Below are 10,585 nucleotides of genomic sequence, written 5' to 3'. Positions count from 1 at the left end.
AACACATTCCCAGAAAAGCAGGCGACTCCAAAAGCTTGCCACGATTCCTGCGCTCACACCACCATGCTCCTTCCTTCTGGCAAGGAGAGCTTCCCAGGAGAAAAGGGGTAGGAATTCAAATTTAAATTAAAGATAATATAATTTAATCTTTTCCACCTGGCTTTCAATGCTCTTTTTATAGATACTAAAGGCTAAATGACCTACCAAGTTGGCAAAGTGGTCTTTGGTTTCAAGCTCATTTTTTTTTCTCTAGTTCTTTAAGCAAACCATAAAGGTGGAATAATGTCCTTCTTCCAAATGTCCCAGTAACCACTTGCATTTTGTGGAATAAGGAAGAATACAGGCCAGTTCACAGAAGATTGGCCTATTTCCGGCTTTCAAGGAAGCACGAATACTGTTCACTTATGTACACACCCACACCCTCCCATTTGCACCAATAATTCAAACAGCTACAGACAAGTCAGAAGATGTGGCAGGAGTGAGCAGTAGTTTAGAACAGGGATTAGTAAACGTTTCTGTAAAAGACTTGTGGGTAAAATATTTTAAGTTCTGTGGGCCATTTAATTTCTCCCACCAGTTTGTTATTGTAGTATAGAAGAAGCTACAGACAACATACAAATAAATGAGCATGGCTTTGTTCAAACAAAACATTACTTTTGAATACTGGCTGTTTAATTCCCTGTAATTTTTTGCTTACCATCAAATTGTATTCTTCTATTCAAATTATAAATTATTAAAAGAATTCCTAGTTCACAGGCCAACAAAAACAGGCAGACATGGAGTTTGGCCTCCGGGCTATAGTTTTATCACCCATAGTTTAGAAGATCTCAGTGCAAAATGTGATACTGAAATTAAATGTAATCTCCTCTCTAGAATATTGTTGTTGTTATGTGCTGTCAAGTCAGAACTGGCCCATAGCTGACCCTCAAGTGGGTTTTTTCAGAGGCTGTAAATTGAACAGGGGGAGATTTCCCAACTTTATTCAGAGGAAAGGCTGGTGGATCTGAACTATGTGCCTTTAGATTGGTGGTGCAAATCCTTACCACTGGACCACCAAGCATATTAGACATCTTCATTTCAGTGGTTCTTAATCCTGTAGAAAAAAGGCACATCATCTGGTAAGTATTTTTAAAGAAACAGTGCAAAAATTCTCTAAATCTACTAAAATTTTCTTTACTAAGGAGTTCTGGGGTTGAAACAATTCTTCTATTGAATTGCTAAATCATAATTTATCAATATACCATGATTTATTATATCCCTGACTGAATGACATTAGGTAGTTTCCAACTTTTAAACTTTTTTTATATTGAAGTTTGTCTCCAGAAAAAATCATGTTGAAATCCTAATTATTAACATTTGTGCAGTAACTTTGTTTGGAAATAAGGATTGGGGTTTTAAATTTTTCTTTCCTTGATTTTCACACAGTAATTTATATGCATTGTTTTATACAATCAGTCATACACATTGTTTTATATAATTACTACTGATCAATGCCTTTCTCAACAAATCCCAATTGTGCCTTGCCTGTCTCCTCCACTAATTTCTGCTGTCCTAGTATTTTCCTGTTTCCCTTTTTGCCCTCCTTTTCCCCTTATCCTTCCCCTTTGGAACAGTTGCACATTTCCTGTATCTATTTGCTAATTAAAATAGCCAGATTGTCCTTTTGTCAGTTTTTCCCAGGTTGATCTTCCATTGTCCTGATCCTCTACAGTATTCATTGACTGTGAATGCTATTTCTGCTCTCGCGACACTCCAGCCTCCAGTTACCCTTCTATTTTCATAGCAATAGACTTAACGCAATATTTGTCCTGTTGTGATTGAGTTATTTCTCCCAGCATAATGTCCTCTAGACTTGCCCATGTTGTGCAGTATTTTACAAATTCTTTGTACCTTAGTGCTACATTATATTTCATTGTGTAAGTGTGCTACAATTTTCCTATCCATTTATTTGTTGAGCATTTTGGCTGTTTGCATTTTCTTGCTAATGTGAATTATGCTGTGATGAACATAGGCTTACATATCTCCAATTGTATTTTGGCTATCATTTACTTAGATTCCTAGTAGTGGAATAACTTAGTCATATAGGATTTCTATTTTTACCTTTTGGAGAAAATGCCAAACTGCGTTCCATCATAATGGTTGAACCATTTTACAATCCTACCAACAGTGCAAGAGAGTTCCAATCTTTCCATATATTTGTCAACATTTTTCCCCCCAGCCTGTTAAAACTTTGCTATTACTGCTGGGGTATAATGATATCTTACTGTTGCTTTGATTTACATATCTCATTAGAGTTCACTTAGTTTTCATTTCAAAATATATTTATTCATATAGTTATGATTAGAATTTCATTACCTTGTCAAATATCAATTGGCCTTCAGTAGACGAGTGGATTTTTGGGTTTTCAATTCTACCCCATTGGTTTATGTGTCTGTCACTGTACCAATATGCTGTTTTGATGACAACAGCTGTATAGCAGGTTTTGAGATCAGGGAGTGTGATGCCTACTCCTTTGTTGTTTGTTTTGTTATGCTGATGTTTATGTGTTCCATTACTACTTTGTTTTTATTTTTCAGAAGAGCTTTGCTTATTCAGGATCTCCTTTTCGTTCAAATGAAATTGTAAATTGCCTTTTCTATCTCCTTGAAGAGTGAGTTTGAGATCTGTATTGGGATTATATTGAATCTGTATTATCACTTTTAGCAGGATTGTCATTTTTACAATGTTGACTCTTCCTATCCATGAACGGAATATTTTTATATTTAACTGGGTTTCTTGCTGTATCTTGTAGTAGTGTTTTGTAGTTTTTGCTTATACAGGTCTTTGATGTCTCTATTCAGGTTTGTTCTTAAGTATTTCATGTTGTCATTGGCTATTGTAAATAGTATTGCTTTTCTTGTTTCCTTTTCAGTGTTTGATTTGTTCACTATAGAGAAATCTCACTGATTTTTGCATATTGATCTTATATCCTTCCACTCTGCCCAATTAGTCTACTATGTCTAAGAGATTTTTTGTTAATGCTGTCATCTTTAGGGTTTTTCCTATACACTATCATATTGTCTGCATAAAATGATACTTTTACCTCTTCTTTGCCAATTTGGATATGTCTTACTTTGTTTTCATGCCTAATTGTCCTAGCTAGGACTTCCAGTACAATATTTAATATAAGTGGTGATAGTAGGCATAGTTGGCTGGTTCTTGGTTGCAAAGGAAATGCTTTTAGTCTCTTTCAGTTTAGAAGGATATTGGCCTTTGATTTTGCATGCATACTTTAAATTATGTTGTGGAAATTCCCTTTTATTACTACTTTATTGAGTATTTTAGTTAGGTATAGGTGTTGATTTTGTGGAAGGTCTTTTCTGCATTGATTGATAGGATCATGTGGTTCTTCTCCTTCGCTTTATTAATGTTAGGTATTACATTAATTGTTATTCTTATGTTGAACCATCCTTGCATGACTGTTATTAATCCCACTTGATCACAATGGATGGAGATATATAGTTAGAGATGAGAGAGAGAGAGGGTGAGGGAGAGGTAGATGTAGAGGGGTGGGGAGAGAGAGTGCGAGAGAGAGAGAGAGAGAGAGAGAGAGAGAGAGAGAGAGAGAGAGAGAGAAATATTATGTGCCATTGAATCACCTGTGACTTATAGTGACTCTAAGTACAACAGCTCTGAAGCCTACCCTGTCCTAAGCCAATCTCACTGAATCTGACACACCTATCACCATTGCCCTAGTTACTGTATCAATCTGTCTCATCCAGAGCCTTCCTCTCCTGCGTTGTCTCTCCACCCTCTCAAGCTTTATGTCCTTCTCCAAGATCCCTTCTGGTCACATGCCCAAAATATGTGAGACGGAGCTTCAAAAATCCTAGCCTCCTTTGTTAGATGTGAGTTTGTTATTCTGAAAACAGCAGTATAGTTTAAAGATTTTCCTCCTGCTCACTTTTAAGAAGGAATTTAATTTACTACTTCAGATGTAGTCCTCACGTTTCCTCCTGGAAACAGAAGAAAATAAAATTAGGATTTTGTAAAAAAAAAAAAAAATCCAAATCCTAGCCTCCAAAGAGAAACTGGATTTCACTCTCTCCAAGATAAATTATTTGTTTTCTTGGAGGTCCATGATATGTTCAAGACTCTTTTCCAGCATCACCACTGTAAGGCATCAAATCTTGCTCTGTAATCCTTAATCATTGCTTAGCTCTCTGAAGCACAGTAATGGTGAAGACCATCGACTGGATCTCTAGACTGACATTGTTGCTTCTCAGTACTCTGGAAAGGTCCCTGACAGCTGATTTACTCAATGCAATTCATCTTTTGATTTATTGACTGCTGGTGACAAGAATGTTGATTGTGAAGCTGAGGAAGCTAATAAACTCAATCTCTTCTCCATCCACCCTGGTGCTGCCAATGGCCCAGTGGTGAGAATCTTTGTCTTCTTGATGTTGAACTTCAATCCATATTGAAGACTACAGTCCTTGACCTTCTGCACCAAGTGCTTCAGGCCTCAGTTTCAGCAAGCAAGGTTGAATTGTCTGCATAACGTAGGTTGTTGATGAGTCTTCCTCCAATCCTGATGCCACATTTCTCCTCTTAAAGCCCAGCCTAACGAATAATCTGTTCTGCATACAGATTGAAAAGGTGAGGAGACAGAATGGATCCCTGGCGCACTCTCTTCCTGATTTTGAGCCATGCAGTGTTTGCCTGCTCTCTTCTGTGTACTGCTTCTTAGTCCACATATATATACTAATGGATTCTACTGGTTAGGCTTTTAAGGATTTTTTTTTCTTTTCATGAAGCGTTCTGTATAATTTTTTAAAACTTTTTATTTTATACTGGTTTATTGACAAAGTTCATATACATCCTTTTTCACACTGGATCTTTCCCATTTCCTTCACCCGCTTACAATTGTACAATCTTATGATTAACCACCTCTGCCCATCCTTACTCCTCTTCTCCCCCCATTGCTGCTTTGGATTCTCATACTTGTTCTACAGTAATGGCCTTATACAGTATTTGTCCTTATGGGACTGAGTTAGTTCAATTAGCATAATGCTCTCCAGTCCCTCTCAAGTTACCTAGTAATTTACAAAATCATTGCTCCTGCATGCTGCACAGTATTCCATCATGTGAATGTACCATAATTTCTCAATCCAATAGATTGTGGTTGGGCATTTGGGTATTTACATCTCTGTTCATGAGAGTTAGTGGTCTATAGTATTTTGGTGATGTCTTTGTCTGCTTTTGATATGAGGGTTATGCTTGCATCAGAGAATGACTCAAGACATGTTCATTCTTTTTCTACATTTTGAAACAATCTAAGTTAAATTGGTATATTTCATCCCTTAGTATTTTGTAGAATTCACAAATGAAGTCATCTGGACTTGGACTTTTTGGTTTGGGGAGGGTTTTTTTGGTTTTTGTTTGTTTGTTTGTTTTTTACAATCTTCTCAATTTCTTCTTTTGTAATGAAATTGTATTCAAATGTTTTACTTATATATATCTATGCTAATTTAGGTGTTGTGTAGACTTCTAGGAATTTGTTCAGGAAATAAGATACTTGAAGATCTTATCAGTTAGGTACAGTACTCTGGTGATGCAGTCATTAGGGAGTTGCACTGCTAACCCAAATGACACGTGTCTCTGGAGGTTTAAATCTACCAGCAGCTACTTGGGAGAAAGAAAAGCAAATTATTCCCATATGATTTACAGTCTCAGAAACCCATTTAAGGGTAAGCTATGGATTGGTTCTAACTTGATGGCAATGTGTAAAGAGTAAGTAGTTAGCCTTAGGTAAGAGTAGTTTCAATCCATCTGAATGATATCCTCATAAAAGAAGAAGACAAACAGAAAGAAGCACTCAGGGAGAAGAGGGCCATGTGAAGATGCATCAATAAGCCAGTGAAAGCCGAGAAATCCTTGGGTTGCCAGAAAATGAGAAAGACTGGATGGCTCTTCTCTTAGAGTGTACAGAAAAACTATGACCCTGCCAAAACTCAGAATTTGAACTCAGTCACCAGAAATGGGAAATAATAAATGTCTATGCTCATAAGACTCCTAATCTGTGCTACATGGTTATGGCAGAAAACTAATACAATTGTGATTTCAAAATACTGTGATGAATGTCATAGTACTCATATCATCAAATTATGCGCTTAGTTGCTTAGTCAAAACACATAAAAATTCCAGGGTTTCATCTGTAAGCAGAGGGGTGAGAAAGGGTGGGGGTTTGGGGTGTTAATCATAGAGTTGCATAATTTGATAGTTGGAGGATTAACATAGGAAATGGAAAGGATCTTGTGTGAAAACTCTGTAAATAAATCAGTATAAAATAAAAAAGTTTGTGCTATGAGTTCTAATTATAAACACAAACCACATTCCATGCTACCCAGATGACCCTACAAAGATCCCATCTTATTCAAACCCTGCCTCCTAACCCTATGCATCTCTAGTTACTTGACACAGTGACCAGTACATTTAGGAATCCCCGGAAGTGGGCCACAGAGAAATTCTGTGTCCCTGTAGACAGGACAACACCCAATTCCAGCATGATGCAGCAAGAATATTCATGGCTCAAAACCCTGAAAGATTTTAGGGCTTGAATTTCTCTCAAGGGAAAGTATTAGGGCCAGAATCAGGCAGATATAGAGGACTGTTGTTGTTGTGGTTGTTGTTGTTATGTTCTGTCCTGTCGAGTCGCCTGTGACTCATAGTGACCCTATGTACGTACAACAGCTCTGAAGCCTGCCCTAGCCTGAGCCAGTGTCACTGACTCCAACACACTTACTCTCATTACCCCAGTTACTGGAACAGTCCAGCTCATCTGGGGTCTTTCTCTCCTGTGCTGTCCCATGGTATTAGGCTATACTACCAGAAATCCCTAAAACAAGGAGGGGTGTCAACAATATTTTGAGATAATTCACTGCCATTAGGTCAATTTTTATAAGTAAAATGTTTTACTTTATTTTATGCATTGAAAATCTGAAATAATTGAGAAGGAGATCTATATGCTTCAATTGAATGCCAGAATAGTCCAGGATAAGGTGGAGGAGGGGGGGAGAAAAAGAAATAGTTCAAATTCCTGCACTCTTCACTTTCCTGATAAAACAGAAGGAAAAGAAGGATATCTACTCTTTCCAGTGGGATAAACTATTCTTCAGGCTAGAAATCTAGCAATTCTTCAAACAGTAATAGAGTCCATGTCATCCTGACTCCCCGTATCCTACACACATACTGTCCACTGTGGAATCGTTACTTCTTAACTACATGAAAGAGCTCTGGTGGCTTAGTGATCAGGAGGTGTGCTGCCAATTGCAAGTCAAGCAATTTTAATCCACCAGCTGCTCTCTGGGAGATAATCTCCTTCCATGCAATGAATTGCTTCTGAAAACCTCCTGGAGGGTCAGCTATGGGTTGGTTCCAACTCAATGTGACACAACAACAATATAAAAGCAAAAGTAGAATGATGAAGAAGAAAAAACAATCCTACACTATCTAGTTCTCTCAATTGAGGCTAGAGCTTTAGTCAGGCTTGGTTCCCAAACTAATCTAGGTCAAGCCTAGCAGGAGACAGAGGTCAAGTCTAGCAGGAGACAGAGGTCAACTCTTGCAGTAGACTGAGCTTTGAAACACGAGATCTGCTCTCAAATAAGAAAATATACAGAAAAAGAGATGTGGGTTCAACAAAAAGACATCATCTCCTACCTGAAATCTTGTTACTCCTTCTGAGCTTCCCTCAGCTTCTAGGAAAGACACTCTTTCCCTGCAGACCCTGTAACCCCACCCTAACTCTTCCTTGGTCCTTTTTTCTGGAGGCCTGTCTCCCTCAAAGGCTTTAACTAGGCCCTTCCTCTAAACAATGGGAAGGAAGGTGCTAAGACATTTCTCTTAAGCTACCAACAGCTCCCTGGGACCAAACGGGTCAAGATGATAGACTCAACCTAACAATAAAGATCACTATTGCTTCAGAGAAGTATCGCAAGCCCAAATCATTCAGGGGATAACCAGTAACAAATAGGAGAGAAAAGGAGCCCTCGTGGCACTAGCCTGCCAGATGAAAAGTCAGAAGTTCAAACCCACCAGTAGTTCCAGAGAAGAAAAATGAAGCAGTCTGTTTCTACGGATATGTCAACGTTGGAAATTCTATGGGGCAGGCCTACTCTGTGCTATGCTATAGTTGTTATTGTGTGTGCCATGGAGTCAACTGCAAATCATAGCAACTCTGTCATAGTTTGGAGCCTATTCAATGGCAACGAGTTAGGCTGGATTAAAGAATAGAACTGAACTGGATGGAACAAACAGCTTTACCTGAATATATTTAAAAATAAATAAAACACATGCATAAAATAAAGTAAGACAAAGGGAATCTACAGACTTTATTCAGCCCCAAAGGCCACCAGTTTGCAACCCTCAGCAGTTTCAGCTTCCTCTACTAATTATTTGATCCTCCAGGGATAATATGTTCCTTACATGAACCCTATACTTACTACATTTCTTTGGACCCCATGTTCTGCATCATTTTTCCCTCTAACCCCCAAGGAGTCACGGATGCTGCCCATTGCCATATCAGATTCCCTAATTTTTACACATACCAGTTCAGCTACTGAAAAGTCAGTCTGCCTGGTCACTGAGTAGTGGCCCAGGTCAGCTCACCCTCTGTGAGTTCTTCCTGATGCATGAAAAAAAAAAAAAGAAAATGCTGTTATAACTAGGTAGAATATTTGGCCAGGGATGGTGGCATGTGAATCTAAATATAGTTACCAGTCAGGTGCAATTTCCTTATCAAATGGAGATTATATGAACTGGAATTTTTTTTTAAACTCTTAGAGTAAAATATGTGATTGTGGGCTTCATTCATGAACTGATTCTTTTACATAATTTATGCTTATTTAAAAATATCCCTGTCATTTTACAGTCTACCATAAGGTAGGTTGACTAGAAAATTAGCATTAGCACTGCCTGCAAATTACAGGCTTTAATAGCCTAAGTCACAGTCACAGAAATAACCAAAGAGAATCAAATTAAGGAAGTGGAGCAATGCAAAAGCCTAAAAGGAAAAGAAGAAATGGTGATCCCTGGCATCTATGCAGCAGGCTGCTGTTAAAAAAAAGGGGGGCTTTTATGATCATTCTTCTCCGTGATCTTCAAACATCATGTACTGGGATTATCATCCAGACTCTACAGATGAGAAAACTGAGATCTTACTAGAGTGACTCCCTCAGCATTCCTGTGAACATGTGCCAGCGCCAGAATTTGAGATCATATACCCTGGCTCCGACTCAGATTTATTCTGCTATTGCCATTGAACTGATACCAAGTTGCTCCTTGGAGGCAAGGATTTTGAAGCTCCGTCTCATATACGTTGGGCTTGTTGCCTGGAGGGATCAGAGCTTGGAGACAGACATCATGCTCAGAAGGGATGGTACAGAAGAGGAAGATCCTGGATGAGATGGATTGACACAGTAACTGGGATAATGGGAGTAATGGGGATGGTGAGTTTGGTTCAGAATAGAGCAGGGTTCAGAGCTATTGTGTATAGTGTCATTATGAGTCGCAGCTAACCCAACAGCACATAACAATAACATAGTGACCTTAAAGTAACCTAAAAGAACTGGTCTGTAAGGTTTCCGAGGCTACATAAGCACAGTTACACATCTCAAGCTTGTGCTTGTGGAGCAGCTGGTTAATTTGAACCAATGGCTTTTAGTTAGCACTTAACCATTATTCAACCAGGTATCCTTGTAAAGAACCAGGTAGTAAATATTTCAGTCTTTGAGGACCATATGAGGTCTGGTGCAATTACTCAATGCTGCTCTTGCAGAGCCAAAGCAGCCATAAACAACATGCAAATACATGGACCTGGCTGTGAGCCAATAAATCTTTAGTTACAAACCCTCCTCCCCTAAAACAAACAAACAAACAAAACAGACTATGGGTCAGATTTGGTGTGTGGGTCATAGTTTGTTGATCCCTGCTCTACGGTATACTACATACAACCATCTTCCTAAGCAATCTTATGAACCAGCACACATGGCAATGGTATAGACAAAGGAATGATGCTCAAAGAAAAGAAAATGGTGAGATTGAAGGAAGTGCTGTGACAAGGAAAAGAGTCCCAGAAAGGAGGATTACTGCAAACAAACTTGGCAAAAAAAGTTGTAGTCCTTGATGTGAGAGAAAAGACCACAAACGATCAATATACTTGTATTTTCTAGATAAAAAAAAAGTGTCAAAAGTTACAAATCAGATCATCAATTAGTTAACAAGTCGTTGTTGTTGTTGTTGTTACTGTTTTTGTTGTTAGGTGCCATCAAGCGGTAGACAACTCATAGTGACCCTATGAACAAAAGAACTGAACACTTGTATAACTTTCATAGTTTCTCCACGTTCGCAGTTTCTAGAGGCAAGCTATTTCGGAAGTGGACGCCACTCCTGCTTCCAAGCTTGTTTTCCTTTTTTCCCCCCTATCAGATCGACTACATCTGTGGAAGGAACCGCTGGAGAAGCTCAATATCAGCTGTGAAAACTAGGCTGGGGGCTGATTGTGGAACAGACCACCAATTACTCATATGCAAGTTCAAGCTGAAGC

This window comes from Elephantulus edwardii, unplaced genomic scaffold, assembly GCF_000299155.1.
Source record: "Elephantulus edwardii isolate Elephantulus edwardi_28Jun2011 unplaced genomic scaffold, EleEdw1.0 scaffold00066, whole genome shotgun sequence".
Lineage (NCBI taxonomy): Eukaryota > Metazoa > Chordata > Mammalia > Macroscelidea > Macroscelididae > Elephantulus > Elephantulus edwardii.
This window is presented reverse-complemented; position numbering follows the sequence as displayed.